Source organism: Hyperolius riggenbachi, chromosome 9, assembly GCF_040937935.1.
Source record: "Hyperolius riggenbachi isolate aHypRig1 chromosome 9, aHypRig1.pri, whole genome shotgun sequence".
Taxonomy (NCBI): Eukaryota; Metazoa; Chordata; class Amphibia; order Anura; family Hyperoliidae; genus Hyperolius; species Hyperolius riggenbachi.
The window spans coordinates 172,667,779-172,680,488 of record NC_090654.1 but is presented as its reverse complement, the minus strand read 5'-3'; the positions used below and the strand labels follow the sequence as shown (position 1 = coordinate 172,680,488).

Below are 12,710 nucleotides of genomic sequence, written 5' to 3'. Positions count from 1 at the left end.
TACAGGAAGCAGTATGAGGCTGGGAAAATCACAATGATCGCGCTGTTTATCATAGAATCAGCAGATGATTGCGGGGGCTTAGATCAACAAACGAGAATGGATTTTCCCATTCATTGATCTCCGGGCGAGCGGGCGGCGGCGTACACGAGCGGCGGGAGTATCAAATAATCTGCACAAGGATTCCAATTAAGCGCCTCTGTCTGTGTAGACAGAGGCGCTTAATTGGAATCATTGTGCAGATTGTTTGATACTCCTCCCTATATTGCCTGATGAAGCGGGGTTGAACCTGCGAAACGCGTTGCATTTCTTTTTGGAGTTCCTAATAAATGTGTTTGACTGTCTGAATCGCAGTCGTTGTCGTGTCTGCTTGAGGGAGGTAAGACCACCACTTCCTCCTTCAATTTTGCCATTTAAGTTGGTTTTTAAGCTCATTTAATCTAATCTTATACTTTTGGCGCCTCTGTTCATTGTATACAATTTAGAGTCCACCCTTGGTGGAGGGTTGCTACCCTTTCTTGCTGTCTACAGAGAGCGACTTCTTAACCTACCCAGCGTTCAATTTCCCCAGGATTTCTGTGAAAACAGTGATAAAATTTATTTTTAAAACTTTTTTTTTCCTGTAACTTGCCAAAATGTGTCAAGCAAGGGTCTAGTATACAGTGCAGGAGAGTATTGATGTGTATGCATGTTTATACTGTTCACAGCAAGTTTTTTTGAACTGACATTTCTGTCCATACCGCTAGGGAGGTTAATCCTGAGTGGGGTCAGGACAATCTCCCCACCTGCCTTTACAGTGGTTGCCTGCTGGTGACCCTGACTTGTGAGTATTTAGCAATACAAACTTATTGCCACCTTGTCCAGTACGAATTACATTATTGGGGCTCTTGGTGTTCCCTGTTTTTAGCACACAATGTATAGCTGTATGCATCACTTTAACACACACATCTATCATTCATGAATATGCTATAAACACATACGATACAGTCTTAGACACAATGCACACATATAACCTATACTTAAACATTGTAAACACATACACCTTATTCACTTAAACAAATGTTCAATATTTTAGAGTTCTTACCACAATCACACCTGTTCTATATTTTAACACACACATTTTAACCCTGCACTGTACACTTTCCTACACCCTGTACTATCCTCCAACTTTAACCATGCCCAATGGACACTAACCTGCTTGAAGATTTTTCTGCATTCCTGGATACTCTTCCCCCAAGAACCCTGCAGAGACTTTCTTGGGACCTAAGCCCTAGGAAATGCGAAGAGTGCATTATGTTCTGTTATTACATATATTTACAGCTGAAAATCAAACAATAATGGCTTCATGAAAGCAGAGTGTAGTTTGTCAGAACAGGAAATTATTTATTCTTTGCAAGCTACAGCAGAGGACTGCTTGAAAGCATTTACAAACGTATGGGAGCTTACTATACACATTACTTAAATACAGAAGCGGCAGCATTTACTTGGGAAATTGTAAAAGGTTAATATAAACATTTTACATTCTTGCTTAAGACTGACTATTACCGGAGACTCATAGTTATATAGTTATTTGGGTTGAAAAAATACATACGTCCATCAAACACCAGCCTGCTCCCTCACAAATCCCTGTTGATCCAGAGGAAGGCGAAAAACCCTTACAAGGCATGGTCCAATTAGCCCCAAAAGGGAAAAAATTCCTTCCCAACTCCAGATGGCAATCAGATAAACTTCCTGGATCAACATCACTTTTACATTCTTGCTTAAATTAAGACTGACTATGACCGGAGACTCATAGTTACATAGTTATTTGGGTTGAAAAAATACATACGTCCATCGAGTTCAACCAGAGAACAAAGTACAACATCAGCCTGCTTCCTCACATATCCCTGTTGATCCAGAGGAAGGTGAAAAACCCTTACAAGGCATGGTCCAATTAGCCCCAAAAGGGAAAAAATTCCTTCCCGACTCCAGATGGCAATCAGATAAAATCCCTGGATCAATATCGCTGGGCATTACCTAGTAATTCTAGCCATGGATGTCTTTCAACGCAAGGAAAGCATCTAAGCCCCCTTTAAATGCAGGTATAGATTTTGCCATAACTACTTCCTGTGGCAATGCATTCCACATCTTAATTACTCTTACTGTAAAGAACCCTTTCCTAAATAAATGGCTAAAACGTTTTTCCTCCATGCGCAGATCATGTCCTCTAGTCCTTTGAGAAGGCCTAGGGACAAAAAGCTCATCTGCCAAGCTTTTACATTGCCCTCTGATGTATTTATACATGATAATTAGATACCCTCTAAGGCGTCTTTTCTCTCTCCCTTCCCCTCGTTATTATACTATATCTAAACTAATTTTGTTCCTTTAAGCTACTAAAACTTTCTCTCTTTCCCTTTATGACGGGTTCCTGTAGAGCACTGACCCCCTTCTTGTCCCATGACTTTAGACTTCACTAAGAATTTGGTTAGAAGGAGTGGGACTTCATTGGATTTGGGTTGGTCTGTTTTTTAAATAAACTTTTTGTTGAGCAAGCTTCCAAAAAGTTTAAAACTGGATAAGCACACAATATATCGACATCAAGTATGTCAAACGTTATCACATATCCTAATGATAACTCTAAAGCCCACTCTTTTTTTGTCTTACAACATGACAATAGCATCAAAAAATACTTCATCAAGGACACCTATTCAATCATATACTCATACAAAATGTTAAAACAATCTCACAAGTATTAATGTTATCATTTTTTTTACTCCGGGTAATCATAGAACACCTTCTGTGCATGGTATTTCTAGTTTCCCTAATTTACCTATGAGTTGTTCCCTGCAATAGCATGATGAGGATTGGTCTGTTTTAATTGTTACCCAGTGACCTTTATTGTATACAAAAACCCACAATAAAAACAATGTGCCATATATTGTATGCATACAACAACTAGAAACCATCGGTCATGATTATATTTTTGTAACCTGTTCAAGTTCTTCACTAAACAAAAATGAAACCAAATAAAAAATAATAATAAAATCTAAAAAAAAAAAAAAATCATCATTCTGATAGGTAAAGCAGGTGATAAATGTAGTGCCCCTCCTGTCCTCATTTTTTACTTTAACTTCTATACTTTACTGTCTCCTCAAATATTAAATCATTCATTGAATTGGATGAAGAGAGTGTTGCTTTACTGTCTCCCCAAATCTTGATCTGTTAATTGAATCAGATGAAGAGAGTGTTGCTTTACTGTCTCCCCACATCTTAATTCACTAATTGAATCAGATGAAGAGAGTATTGATTTACTTTCTCCCCAAATCTTAATTCATGAATTGAATCAGATGAAGAAAGTGTTGTTTTATTGTCTCGCCAAATCTTAATCCATTAATTGAATCAGATGAAGAGAGTGTTGCTTTACTGTCTCCCCAAATCTTAATTCACTAATTGAATCAGATGAAGAGAGTGTTGCTTTACTGTCTCCCCAAATCTTAATTCACTAATTGAATCAGATGAAGAGAGTGTTGCTTTACTGTCTCCCCAAATCTTAATTCACTAATTGAATCAGATGGAGAGTGTTGCTTTACTGTCTCCCCACATCTTAATTCACTAATTGAATCAGATGAAGAGAGTGTTGCTTTACTGTCTCCCCAAATCTTAATTCACTAATTGAATCAGATGAAGAGAGTGTTGCTTTACTGTCTCCCCAAATCTTAATTCACTAATTGAATCAGATGAAGAGAGTGTTGCTTTACTGTCTCCCCAAATCTCAATTCACTTATTGAATCAGATGAAGAGAGTGTTGAGATGATAAAAAAGATGTTCAAGCGAGTGTTTACTCACACTGCTGGTGAGTGCAGTGGAACTTGCAATTTGCGCTAGTTAAACAATCACTAGACCAATTGCTGTAATTGAATCATATTCAAGGTGTTCTTTCTAAAGCTGAATACTTATCTTGCAATAAAGGAAGATGGATCACGATCCATCTCCCTGTCGGCAGGTACACACAATGTCACACGACAGCACATGATGGATGCGAACGAGACTTCAAGTGATTGCGATACTTTTAGCGGGAGTCTTTGAGAATCTTAAAGATCGGATCGGCCGTGATGGTCGTTATCGCTGTGCGATGCTAAACAACGTTTGCATGATCGCATGCCTGTACCCACATTGCAAGAATTCAGAAACAACCTCTCGTTACTCAAAAATTGCTAGCTGTCAGGAAAATCGTCGGAAGAATCTCAATGTGGGTACAGGCCTTAATAGATGCATGCAATTTCTATAAAACATTGCTGATAAAAACAACTTCATTTTCATTTTTTTTTATGTTACAGAAGGATATGTGCCATGAGCCCTATTCAGTAAAGGCTAAATTGGACATTGGAAACATGATGTGTCAGGCTGGGAACACACTAGGCATTGTGGGAAACTTAGCGTTTTGCTGCATATACGTTTGTGCATTTTTAGTGCCTTTTACATGCGTTTTCTGTGCACTTGTGTATTTTATGCAAATCATTAGGAAGTCAACAGGATGTAGAAATACATCATCAAACTTTTTTTTTTTAAAGACGCGTATAAAGCGCATACAAAATGCACTGAAATGCAATACCTCTACGTCACCATTGACTTTCATTAACCACATAACGACCGCCTTCAGCCGATGGGCGGCGGCAAAGGCTGGGCCTAAACGACCGCAATACACCCATCGGCGGCGGCTCGTTAGTTGCTGGCTGACAGGGGATCACGCGCTGGTATGCGCGCGCATTCGCCGGCAATAGGCTCCGCCCACCCACGCCGTCAACCCGCTGGCCATTCGAAAGCGCCGGCGGGTTGTTAACCCCTCGATCGCCGCATAGGATCGTATAATACGCTTGGTAATATATACAAAGCGTATCATACAGGCTGCCTCCTGACCTGGTGGTCCCAGTGATTGAGGGACCACCAGGGCAGGCTGCAGCCCCCCAGGTAAGCACCCAAACACACTGATCCTGCCCCCCCTGCCCTCTGATCGCCCACAGCACCCCTCCGACCCCCCCCCTGCCCACCCCCAGACCCCTGTTTGCCCCCACTCACCCCCCTAATCACCCATCAATCACTCCCTGTCACTGTCTATCAGCGCTATATTGTAGATTAGGTCCTAAACTGTCCCCTGGGGATCCTGATCACCCCCACACCCTCAGATTCACCCCAGACCCCCCCCCCCCCGTGTACTGTATACATCTATTCTCCCCTGTAAAATCACCCACTGATCACCTATCAATCACCCCCTGTCACCACCTGCCACTGCCACCCATCAGATCAGACCCTAACCTGATCACCCACCCACACCATCAGATCGCCCGCAGACCCACCCTCAGATCAGCTCCAAAGTGCATTGTTTACATCTGTTCTTCCCTCTAATCACCCACTGAACACCCATCAATCACCCCCTGTCACCACCTGTCACTGCTACCCATCAGATCAGAGCCTAATCTGCCCCTTGGGCACCCAATCACCCGCCCACACCCTCAGAACGCCCTCAGACCCCCCCAGACCCCTCCCCCCTTGTACTGTATACATCTATTCCCCCTGTATAATCACCCACTGATCACCTGTCAATCACCGATCAATCACCCCCTGTCACCACCTGTCACTGCTACCCATCAGATCAAACCCCTATCTGCCCCTTGGGCACCCAATCACCCGCCCACACCCTCAGATCACCCCTGAACACCTCTCCAGTGTATTATTTACATCTGTTCTCCCCTCTAATCACCAACTGAGACACCCATCAATCACCTCCTGTCACCCCCTAGCACTCCTATCCATCAGATCAGGCCCTAATCTGCCCCCTGCGGGCTTCTGATCACCCGGCCAAACCCTCACCTGCCCCACCGCAGGGACAGAATTTTGTTTTTGATCACTGCTGGTCTCAACGACTTAATTGTGGCTGAGACCAACCGTTATGCCACACAATACGCAACCGCCAATCCAAGAAGCTACCATGCCCAGCCTTTTCGGGTAGAAACCACTCCAAGTTTCCGAACGTAACATTTTTTGGGGCCTTCTCCTAACATGGGTCTAGTAAAAAAGAATGTATTGCGGTCTTATTGGTCTACGCACCCAATACATCACATGCTCATGTTCTCTGCTGCCATGTCCAGGTCACGATTACATCCTGCGCTTCCTGCACTTCAGTGCCAATACAACCTGCCATCTAAGAGGCCACCCTGGTTATGACCAGTTCCACAAAATTCAGCCCCTCATAGACCACCTGCTATCAAAATTTTGGGGCATTTGGTTTCCAGACTACTCCTCACGGTTTTGGGCCCCTAAAATGCCAGGGCAGTACAGGAGCCCCAAGTGACCACATTTTAGAAAGAAGACACCCCAAGGTATTCCGTTAGGTGTATGGTGAGTTTATAGAAGATTTTTTTTTGTCACAAGTTAGTGTAAAATGACACTTTGTTAAAAAAAAAAAAAAAAAACAATACAAATCAATTTCCGCTAACTTGTGACAAAAAATAAAATCTTCTATGAACTAACGGAATACCTTGGGGTGTCTTCTTTCTAAAATGGGGTCACTTGTGGGGTTCCTATACCCTGCCCTGGCATTTTAGGGGCCCTAAACCATGAGTAGTCTAGAAACCAAATGTCTCAAAATGATCTATGAAATCCTAAAGGTACTCATTGGATGTTGGGCCCCTTAGCGCACCTAGGCTGCAAAAAAAGTGTCACACATGTGGTATCGCCGTACTCAGGAGAAGTAGTATAATGTGTTTTGGGGTGTATTTTTACACATACCCATGCTGGGTGGGAGAAATATCTCTGTAAATGGACGATTGTGTGTAAAAAAAATCAAAGAATTATCATTAACCTATTTTGGTTCCTGGACGTAGTTTCTACGTCCAGAAACCATGCGCGCTACCGCGTGCTCCCGCGGCCGATCGCGCGCGTGCACGCGCACTCCCGGCCACGGATTCGGTAGCCAGGGAATCAATGTATCGGGCTATGGTGCCCGATCATTGATTCCTCTCCCCCGCTGAAAAAGCGACAGCTTCTCTCGGAAGCTGCGCCTTTTTTGGCCGTTCCCTTCCCGATGCCTCACTGTAAGCGTATGTTACGCTTAGAGTGACGTCATGTAAACAAACTCATGGCCGCCATCTTGTGGCCAAAAAGTAATACTACACCTGTAAAAAAAAAAAAATTAAAATTAACACAAATTTACATTATAAATCTATTGTTTACCTCCCACCCTCCCAAAACTACGTAAAATAAAATGTTTACTATAAAAAAAAAAAAACATTACAATAAAAAAAAAAAAAACATGTAAATATTTACCTAAGGGTCTAAACTTTTTAAATATCAATGTAAAGATGAAATATTTCTATATATTTTTTTATTTTAAACTTGTAAATAGTGATAGATGCAAAACGGAAAAAATGCACCTTTATTTCCAAATAAAATATTGTCGCCATACATTGTGATAGGGACATAATTTTAACGGTGTAATACCCGGGACATATGGGCAAATACAATACGTGAGTTTTAATTATGGAGGCATGTATTATTTTAAAACTATAATGGCTGAAAACTGAGAAATAATGAATTTTTTCCGTTTTTTCTTATTCTTCCTGTTAAAATGCATTTACAGTAAAGTGGCTCTTAGCAAAATGTACCCCCCAAAGAAAGCCTAATTGGTGGCGGAAAAAACAAGATATAGATCAGTGCATTGTGATAAGTAGTGATAAAGTTATAGGCTAATGAATGGGAGGTAAACATTTCTCACGTGAAAACGACGGAACCTGAATGGGTTAACAGAGATATTTCTCTGGGGTCATTTGGGGGGTATTTATACTATCCTGGAATTTTAGCACCTCATGAAACCTGACAGGTGTTCAGAAAAGTCAGAGATGCTTCAAAATGGGAAAATTCACTTTTGGCACCATAGTTTGCAAACGCTATAACTTTTACCCAAACCAATAAATATACACTAAATGGTTTTTTTTTATCAAAGACATGTAGTACAATAAATTTGGACAAAAATGTATACAGAAATTTTACTTTACTTGAAAAATGTCTGCACAGAAAGTTAAAAAAATCATTTTTTTTTTACAAAATTCATGTCTTTTTTGATGAATATAATAAAAACTAAAAATCGCAGCAGCAATCAAAAAGCACCAAAAGAAAACTGTATTAGTGACAAGAAAAGGAGGTAAAATTCATATAGGTGGTAGTTTGGATGACCGAGCAATAAACCGTTAAAGCGGCAGTGGTCTGAATGGAAAAAAGTGTCTGGTCCTTAAAGAGACTCTGAAGCGAGAGTAAATCTCGCTTCAGAGCTCATAGTTAGCAGGGGCATGTGTTCCCCTGCTAAAACGCCGCTATCCCACGGCTAAACGGGGGTCCCTTACCCACCGAAATCCCCTCCGTGGAGCCGGGGATCTCTTCCTGATTGAAGCAGGGCTAAGCCCCACGCGCGTTTGTCAGCGCGTATCTCCGCCTCTCCCCCGCCCCTCTAAGTCTTCCTTCACTGAGAGGGGCAGGGGAGAGGTAGCGATGCGCCGCTGATAGACGCGCTGAGAGGCAGGGCTGCAGCCGTTAGCCCTGCCTCTAGGAGCAGCAAAATCTACGACCAATTTGGTCGTTTATTTTGGGGGTGAAGGGACCCCCGTTTAGCCGCGGGATAGCTGCCCCTGCTAACTATGAGCTCTGAAGCGAGAATTATTCTCGCTTCAGTGTCTCTTTAACCCTCCTGGCGGTTTGCAAAAAATCCGCCAGGGGGCAGCAAACTCTTTTTTAAAAAAAAAATGTTTTTCTTTTCATGTAGCGAGACAAAGTCTCGCTACATGATAGCCGCAGCTCAGCGGCATCCCCCCAGCCCCTCCGATCGCCGATCAGGAGATCCCGTTCAAAGAACGGGATCTCCTGGAGGGCTTCCCCCGTCGCCATGGCGACGGGCGGCATGACGTCACTGACGTCATCGACGTCGTGACGTCATTGGGAGTCCCGGCCTACCCCTTAGCGCTGCCTGGCACTGATTGGCCAGGCAGCGCACGGGGTCTGGGGGGGGGGGGGGGGGGCGGCGCGGCGAGCGGAGGCACCTAATCGGTGCGGAGCGGCGGCGATCAGACTGCACACGCAGCTAGCAAAGTGCTAGCTGCGTGTTGCAAAACAAAAAGTGTACAAATCGGCCCAGCAGGGCCTGAGAAATCCCCCTGCGCGGCATAGCCCGTGCTCAGCACGGGCTTACCGCCAGGGAGGTTAAGGGTAGAAAGACCATGGTCCTCAAGTGGTTAAGTGCGTTTTTGATGTGTTTTTGAAAAATGCAACAAAACCAGCGTTTTAAAAAAAGCACATTGCAGAAAGCAAGCACATGCATTTTTTCATGCGGCCCATTAACTTGCATTATGTGCGTTTTCGCTGCGCTTTCTGCAACGCTAACATTTCTGCCTAGTGTGTTCCCAGCCTTAAAGTTTATTTGCTGTAACACTTTTTTTACCTTTTTTTTCTACCCAAAAGAGCCCTCATTCAGGAAGCAATAAGTATGCTTGCGCACTTGTTGATATGACTCACAGTTTTGGCATACAGTGTACTTAATTAAAATGCAGTATAAATATGATCTTGATTGTGTAGTGAAAAATTTTGAAATAAATTGCTGATGATATATAGGTATATTCAATGTGTTAGGGCATACATTATTTGAACATTAATCAGTGTGATCCATTTAACATTGGATGAGATTATCTGCAGTCAGGTTGTCCCTGGTCTGATTATAAAAAGAAAACAACAGATTTTATGAGTGACTGTGAATGTTTTATTGTAAACTATTTGAGGTTTTACTGCTGTTGCACAATTGTTTAGACATGCTTCTTATAAATTCTCAGTAGGCTTAACTTACCGTCCATGAAATAATCTTCCTGCAAAAACCACAGGAAGTCAGTGTTTATGGTAGAATGACCATTGTCTTTTGAAACAGCGGTGTCTCCTCAACCTGATTTTATTTTCTACCAAAGCTTGTGTCACAGCTGAGATATGCTAGATCTTGCCACCCATATATGCAAGCACAAAACCACAGCGGTTATTCTGTAAAGCTTGCTTAAATATTGCTCTAGGCTATGATATATTGCAGTCTACAAACATCTGAAGGACAGGACTGACATGCCAAAATTCTTGTGGTCTCAAAACTTCACCTATAGTTTGTCCAGTCTGAATTCACTCTTTCTCTATATCTCACAAAATATACAAGAGAGGTAGAGCCAATTGTTCGCACCATCACAGTTCAGATAATAAGATACAATACTGAATTATAACTAAGTTCAGTTTTTCACAGCTACCATTTCTAATAAGTTAGAATGTTTTAATAACATTTACTGGAGCCCTATCCTCTCTATAATATTAAAAACAGTACGTATCCATTTGGATGTGTGTGTCAGTAAAGTGCATCCAATACACTATGGCCCCAATTCACATGGCTTTTATCATGTTACATTGTTATCTAGATTTGTTAAGTAAAGTTTGTACTTCGTTTCTCCATCCTAATACAGTTTCCTTTCATTGCCTATAAAAATGAAATTTAGTCAAAATGAGATGTCTTCGAAGAGCTAAAGTTTGATAATGTTTTGTTTCATTTTTTTAGTATTTTTCATTTGCTTGGTACTGAAGAGATGATATGTAAATAATGATAATGTGAGTGAATTACTGTATATACTCGAGTATAAGTCTAGAAATGTATGTCTAATTAACTTCATAAAAGTATAGGAGCGACTTGTACACGAGTCATGGACAACACTGAGCACGCTGTGTAATGTGTGTACTAATAGTGACATTCCCATTTGCAGCAATTTACCCTGTGGTAAGTGATACTTTGAGGAAAGGAAATGCCAAGAAAACACAGGTCTGAAAGTCTTGGCCACAAGAATTAACCAGGAAAAGGGCAGGAGGGAAATACTGGGCTGCATAAAAGAGAGTGAATAATTACAGCATTTGGGGGCCGGAGGAGGTATTGGCTGCACTCAAGGGACAGGAGGGGTTAATGGCTGCAATACTGTATGCAGTGCACTCATTAACCCCTTCTGAGCCCCAAGTGCAGCAATTAACTTTGCTAGATAGACTTATACTTGAGTCAACCAAAAATTCCAGCTTAAAGAGGGTTGAATATTGGAGTCAACTTATACACGAGGTTGACTTGTACGGTAAAGAAAAAAGTGACAGGGTGGATAATGACTACATGGGGGTTCTAATTTAGACCAGGGTTACGTTTCAGGTTGAACATGTACAGTATAAATCAAATCAGGCAAAAAGGAAAGTATGCAATTTATACAGCTATTGTCTTATCGGGGGCCACAGGTGTGAAAATTTTTCCGCTTTTACCATAAATTCAGTGGGCCCCTATGGCGATGCCAGAAAATGTATATATTTTTTGCGTGTTTTTTTTTTCTAGCTGCAGCGGGGATGGTTAAGGTTAGCTGTGGGGGTGGAAGGGTTAAGGTTAGCCATGGGTGCAGGTTTTATGGTGGTGAGAATGCTTAAATTAAGCCATGGGGAAGGAATTGTGAAGGTTATCCGTGGGTACGGGGCTTGCAGTGGCGAGGGCGGTTAAGGTTATCCATGGTGAGGGGGGGTGGTTAAGGTTAGGCATCAGTAGTGGGAGGGTTCAGTGTGAGAAGAAGCTTAGGTTTAGCTTTAGTAAAATATTAGTATTTAATACCAATATTTTACGATTTTCCAATGTTTAATAGCAGAATATCAATACATTTACCAATATTCTACTATCGGTTTCCTTGGCGCACAAAATTTCCTTTTTTGATGTACTCAAATATCTGGAGTCAAGAATGGCCTTAAAAACAAAAAACTGCCATTGAGGGTTTCAGCAATCATGCTCAGTACTACATTTCTTTCCCACTGTTTGTTATAGTTAAAATTCTACCCACTGTGACTCACTTGTGAGTTGGGCGACTAAACTGTGAGTTTAGCTCTATGATCTTAACCCACAAAACAGAACTTTTTCTCTGTTTGCACCTGACTCCTTCCAAATAGTTTTTTTTAGCAGTAAGATAATGAGTTGTGCATTAATGCAGTGGTCAAGGACTGCAAGTTAACCCTAAGGCCACATACAGACATCAGACTATAGTCTTTGGAAAATGAAAGATCACAGACCAATCTTACCACCCTTCCTGTAGTATAAGAGCCATACTCTACACAGTCTATTCTATGGAGCTGAACTCCACATCAGGAAAAAATCTTGACAAGATGCTGCACACACAGATGCTCTACAGACACAAAAGATCAGTATCTGCAAAAGATGTGTTCCTGCCAAAAATCCATTCCTGCAAATTGCAATGATAGTCTATGAGATCTGCAGATCATCATACACACATGATTTAACTGACATTCATCTGCAGATCAGATCCACCAGGATGGATTTTCAGATCTGCAGATCTGCAGATGAATGTCAGTTAAATCATGTGTGTATGATGATCTGCAGATGTCATAGACTATCATTGCAATTTGCAGGAATGGATTTTTGGCAGGAACAGATCTTTTGCAGATACTGATCTTTTGTGTCTGTACAGCATCTGTGTGTGCAGCATCTTGTCAAGATTTTTTCCTGATGTGGAGTTCAGCTCCATAGAAAAGACTGTGTAGAGTATGGCTCTTATACTACAGGAAGGGTGGTAAGATTGGTCTGTGATCTTTCATTTTCCAAAGACTATGGTCTGATGTCTGTATGTGGCCTTAGACTGCCACAG

At 41.8% G+C, this 12,710-nt stretch overlaps 1 protein-coding gene across 25 annotated transcripts in view; it reads left to right on the top strand.

Moving 5' to 3' along the window:
* The window catches only part of ERC2 (ELKS/RAB6-interacting/CAST family member 2), a 1,931,514-nt gene that overhangs the window by 343,458 nt on the left and 1,575,346 nt on the right, over positions 1-12,710 (top strand). The window lies entirely within an intron of this gene.